The sequence below is a fragment of the Rhamphochromis sp. 'chilingali' genome, assembly GCF_963969265.1.
Source record: "Rhamphochromis sp. 'chilingali' genome assembly, chromosome: 1".
Taxonomy (NCBI): domain Eukaryota; kingdom Metazoa; phylum Chordata; class Actinopteri; order Cichliformes; family Cichlidae; genus Rhamphochromis; species Rhamphochromis sp. 'chilingali'.
Window position 1 is genome coordinate 30,239,819 of NC_137929.1, and position 6,000 is coordinate 30,245,818.

The 6,000-nt window shown below is 43.1% G+C and overlaps 1 long non-coding RNA gene across 1 annotated transcript in view; it reads right to left on the reverse strand.

The window, feature by feature from the left end:
* The window catches only part of LOC308392767, a 76,146-nt gene extending 70,460 nt beyond the window's left edge, over window positions 1-5,686 (reverse strand). The window contains exons 1-2 of the long non-coding RNA XR_013970865.1: window positions 5,594-5,686; window positions 4,076-4,148 (exon numbers count right to left, since the gene is read on the reverse strand). This is a non-coding gene — a long non-coding RNA (uncharacterized lncRNA). The remainder of the gene's footprint in view (window positions 1-4,075; window positions 4,149-5,593) is intronic.
* Between the last annotated feature and the right edge of the window lie 314 nt (window positions 5,687-6,000).

Consider the following 6,000-nt stretch of genomic DNA (forward strand, 5'->3'; position numbering starts at 1 on the left):
AATCCGTCCCCAATACGAGGTTAGTCATTAATATACTGCAACAACATGGGAATAGAGCAGCTATGAGAGAATTCAACATTAATGAATCAATGGTATGGAAGTGGAGGAAGCAAGAAGAATGAGTAAAGTTTGACTTATCTGACTGTTTTGTTTTTCTTAATGCGCCTTATGGTCCGCAAAATCCGGTATTTGTGGTCTCTACACATGTGGCCGATCTCTAGCCACATGCATAAAACGCGATTAGGCGATGTCCATCTCGACCAATGTATGGTGGAGCAACATGGCGGCTTCTCATAAATGCGTTTTCATAAACTTAGAATCAATTCATCTTTGTGTATTTATGAATACAATATTCTTTCATTTTCTATGAAATAACCTCAAAAAATAACTTACTTTACCCTTTTAAAGCACAACATGAAGAATAATTGAAGAACTTGAAATCTCACTGTCAGCACGCGAAACGAAGCATGATGTAGTGTTTATAATGCAGGTAAAGGCAAAATCTGGGAAAATATGACTTCTTAAGGGTCTCCTGTATCCTACAGTAAGAGCAGCAGAGCAGCGATAAGGACAGAGGGGGAAAACACTGGGAAGGTAAGGTTGCACAACGACCGGCGGGTTCTCCTATGATGAAATATTGATGGCGCTGACTTTGATTCTGCAATAGGTACTTTTGATCCAGATCTGTCACGGCAGAGGAGACACCCCCCTTTTCCATTCTTCCTCAGGTGTATCGTTGGTCTTTGCGCTTTCGAAAAATGCCATCCACCCTCCGCTACCTTTGATCAAACGTGTAGACTTTGAAGAAGAACTTATAGAGATCAATGACATGTGTACACAGGCAGGCGGATACTGTAAGGTCTGTAACTCAATATGTTGCACTGGTTGCTGGATGAGTGCCAACGTAGGGGCTTTGCAGTTAGTCAGTTGTTGACTTTTATTTATCGCGACTGCTGCCGCTGTAATTGATGACTGAATCAACACAGTCTGGAACAGCAGCCGCTGAATTCTTTGCCTTTTCAGCTCAACAGCTATCGTGTCTCCTTTCCCCCTCAGCACTCATTTGAAATTTAAATTCAGCACTTCCAAAGAAAGGAAAGAGTGGGGGGGGAGCTAGCTCTATTATTTAAAGACACCAATTTCATTAACAAAAACTCAGGGTGTTGTTCAGGCTATAAATCCCGAGGCTACACAGTCAGTGTGTTCACGTCTCTTGATTTGTAGACTGCACCCCCAATGCAACGCTGTGCTGCTTTCTGACTCTTTTATACTCTCTTTAAAAGAGTCAAGTGCCCTTTTCTTCCTACTTCCTACAATCCAGAGCGCGTGAGCAGTGGAAAGCATGGTGTCCGGGGCAGAGCTGCGTCCCTGGGTAATGGAGTGGAGAGCCATCTGTCTTTCTGGCCAGCCATCCGTCCGCTTCCCCAAATCCTATTGGTGTGTCTCACCTGCTAATGAGAAGCTAGCAGGTACTCTGCTGCAGCCCTTAAAATGAATGACTTTCCTCCACAGCAAAGACTGCTGTGCACACTCGGCTCCCGACCTGGACTTTTCTTCTATGTCCCCTTTCCTTTGAAGCCCTGCCTGCAGCATGCTAACATCCAGCGCTGACCGTTGCTCCGACGCAAACTCAAAAGCGCCCGCAGAAGTTTCCTTCCTAAAGACTTTGTTTTTAAAACTTAAGCTGGCTCCTCGTGGAGCGCAGAGGAATGCATTTACACTTTCCCCGGTCACCTGTGTTACGCAGCATTAAAAAAATCAATGGTCACACTATATGTATGAAATGCAAAGTAGCGCACGGATGTAGCTTTGTTAATAATTGCCATAATTGTATAAGTATGTGGAAGCTGCAACACAAAATGGAGCAATGACTGTTATCAGGTTGATAACCAATAATTACTTACAAACTCTGTGCTCATTAAGCTGCTCCTGTGGAGAAACTGAGCTCAATATAGCCCTCCAGAATCCCCTCCCCTCGCCCACCAGGATGCTCTCCGTCTCCCTACATCCCAGTTTCTCTCTTCTCGCTCCCTCCATCCCTGATTCTGCTTTTCATTCACGTCGGTCTGCTTCAGCCACTTTCTTACCTCTTCATTTAGGCCTCCTCCCATCTTTGCCTTTTCCCTCTCGTCTCGGCCTTCCGTCCTTTATCTGCTGTAATTTTTCTTCCCTCCACACGTTTTCCTGCTTACATCCTGTTTATTTATGTACAGGGCACACCGGTCTCTACCTCCCTCCTCTCACTGGTGTTTCTCCCCCTGAAAGATTAACCATCCCCTCTGCAGCTCTTCTCATCTGTCATCCTAATGGGGGTACAAGAGGGGAAAAACAACAATTTGCAGAGGGAGAAGCAGCCGCAGAAGGGCAAGGGAAAGTGTCTGGATTGTCACCGTCGATCAAGTTCCAGGCTGTCACCAGTTTAATTTATGCGGCGCTGTTGGCGCAGGACCAGAACTCATTCTAACCATCATCTGCGACAGGTCCATCTCGCACTGTCTGTGCGCGTGCAAATACCTCACTGACATTTCTTTAATTATTGTACGGTCCAATAAAGAACGGTTGCACTGCAAACAGCACTGATATCACACTGCTGTATATCAGTGTAGTAGCTGAAGTGGAGACACATGATGGCCGTGTGCTGAGAAAGTGATGCAGTATTCACTGGAACACTGGAGACAAAATCAACAAAACCGGACGTGGTAATTTCCAGAAAAGCAACATTAAAATTCCAGGGGGAAAACCCCCCCGCTGCTTTTTCAACATAGTCAAAAAGCACATGATCTGTGGTCTACGTTGTGCCAGATTGGGTATAAATAAGTAAAAAGGAACTTTGTAATGTATGGAGTACCTGTGCTTTAAATTGCCTGCATTAGCAAACTTAAATCATAGAGTGCAGCAGTGAGAGTGGCAACCAGAGCGCGATGAGCGGCTGTGTTGTCTGACAAAGTGGAGCAATGACAGGCGAAATAAGTATTAAATAATTCAAAGTGGGCAGGTGCTGCGTGAGACTCGTCTTAAGTTTGAGGCAAATGATTGATGCGATCGAACATGTGGCGTAGTGAGGAATAAATATGAGAGTGTGACTGTCGCACAACCCACAATCTCAACCTGCAACCAGCTACAACATGAAAGAAGGTGGGATAACTGACAACCAGTGTTGGGTAAGTTACTTTAAATTAGTAACTTAGTTACATTACTAGTTCTATCAAAAGTAACTCAGTTACTTCAAATTACTTTCAGAGTAACTAGCAGAGGTGGGAAGAGTACTCAAAATTTGTACTCAAGTGCAAGTACTGTTACACTGGTTAAATTGTACTCAATTACAAGTAAAAGTACTGGTGTTAAAAAATACTTGAGTAAAAGTACAAAGTACTCTTCTCAAAAACTACTCAGAGTGTTAATTACTTTTTTTTAATGCCGTCAATAGCAGGCATTCAACTCGATTCACAAGTATAAATATTTATGTTCAAAGCACATTTCTCAGATGAACATGGTATAGAAAGGTAACTTTTGTAAATAAATGTAGATATAAAAGAAGGAATTTTGTTTGTTAAAACAATGACAAAAATGTTTCTGAACATGCGTAGAACCGTTTAAACTTTTCCCCATACACTGAACAACAGGCAGGTAAGTGTCTTAAACTCTTAGCATTTCTGTCACACTTTACTTTCTGAACCTTTTGTTCAGTTTCAGCAAGAGCTGGTTTTCTAAATTAACAGAGGCAATCCGACTTTGTTTGGCTGTGAAGAGTAGACCAGCACAGCTAAAAAGTCGTTCACACGCAGCAGAAGCAGGCAGAGCTGTGTTCAGTTTAAGAGAGAGGTTTTTGATGGCTGAGAAGGAGTGCAGCAGCTCCATGGTGTCTGTGGCACAAGCAAGATAACCATCAAGCTCAACTGCACTTTGCAGCCTTCTGGAGATTGGTCTGGAGAACAGGGCCGTGCAGAGAGGTTTAAAGGGGCGGGTGCTCAAAGTTAAAAAGGGGCACATTGAAACAGGGTGAATAACAACAACACACATTCACCAAGAATCTAATATGGGCAACAAGGCAAAGCAAACGTAGCTGATGTTTTACCTGATGGGTACAATGTTGCTGTTGAGGGGTTGCTGTGGATAGTGCTGGAGGGCAGGGCTGTGTTGATCTGAGACTGTAGACAGTAAAAAGTCCATAGGAGAGATGGTAGCTGATTAAACAAGTGTCATGAGATAATAACAAAATGCAAAGATTGGTGACAGCGCTTGGAACCATAAGGCAGCAAAAAACTGTGAGAAATAATTTAGGCTCTGCCTGTGAATCACTCTTTGCTTCTCTTCTTCCTTCCATCCCATCATTTCATATATCACTCTCCCACTTGCTGTCTATGTGAGAACAAGGCACAACTTGCTATTGCAATAAACTATAATCTAATTATCCACACCTAACAACTCTTGCACTTAATCTATAATAAAATGATGACAGAAAAATGTTATAGCACTGCCTTTAGTAGCCTCACACAGCTCCTGCTGTTTCCTCCTCATGTCCTTACCAGGCATGTCTGGACAATGTTATATCATGAGTAATAATTAAAAAAAATCCATTTACATAAAACAAACACATGCACGCACACACAGTGACATTTTAAGACCTTCTTCAGAATACTGTACTATGGGCATCCATGGTGCTGATCCAGAATCCTTACATTATTATTCATTACTAGAGCTACAATAATAAAGCAATGAGGAGGGGGAAGTAATAAATATGAAGTAATGTCATTATGATGATTCCATTTGTTTCACTATCCACTCTGTGCAGGGGCAAAGCTTATTACATTTTTAAACTGTAGAGATGCAATCATTTTACTGCTGTAAAATCCAACTTTTGTCTTATTTAAAATATAAATCTAATATAATCTGCTTCTTGGGGCGATCGTGGCTCAAGAGTTGGAAGTTTGCCTTATAATCGGAAGGTTGCCGGTTCGAGCCCCGGCTCGGACAGTCTTGGTCGTTGTGTCCTTGGGCAAGACACTTCACCCGTTGCCTACTGGTGGTGGTCAGAGGGCCCGGTGGCGCCAGTGTCCGGCAGCCTTGCCTCTGTCAGTGCGCCCCAGGGCGGCTGAGGCTACAATGTAGCTGCTACCACCAGTGTATGAATGGGTGGATGACTGGATGTGTAAAGCGCTTTAGTAAAATACAAATACAGGCCATTTACCACTTAATGTATGTTCTTTAAAATACAGCGTGTGTTTTTAAAAATATTATAATTATAATAATGCATAATTATGTGGACATGCATATTAGATCGTTTTTTAGTGAAATATAATCCCTCCAGAAAGGCAGGAAAAGCTCTGTAACTTACTTTAAAACTAAATATGTTCCCTAAAACGGTGACAGAGCTACAGACCCATGACAGCCTTACACAGGTAGCCAGCAGCTATGACCAGCACTACTTGTGCAGTTAATAAAAGGACAGGTAATGTTTGTCGCGCTGTTGCACACACAGCACGCTCGTTTGTTTCAGTTCGTCAGTTGCAACAAGACAGCTTACCAACGTGTACGTAATAAGCTGATACTCCTGGGTGCTACACACTACAGTGTGCGCTGTACACCTACTTACTGGTTTTGTCGCATCAGTCTGTGTCTCTGAGTTAATTTGTGTTTCTCCTACAGCTCCGGACCGCTAAAAATGCGCGTGCTCTTTGTGAGCTCGTTCCCAGCTCGTAACCAGCGCGTTCTGCCGTCGAGGGCGATCATTGGTTAAATGTGATCATGTGACTGATGCAAGCCAGATCCTTTTATTTAGCAAAACTGTGATTAATAGTTAAATATTATTGTTGAGGGGCACAGACAGGACTCCGCACGCACACACACATTAAAAATAATAATAATAATTTTTTTTAAAAAGTTGCCTCAACAAAAGGGCACTTTGGGCACCCATCAGGAAAGGGGCGGGTGCTCAAGCCCCTCTAGCCCCCCCCTCTGCACATGCCTGCTGGAGAAGAATTCATCTTCATCAGATGACTC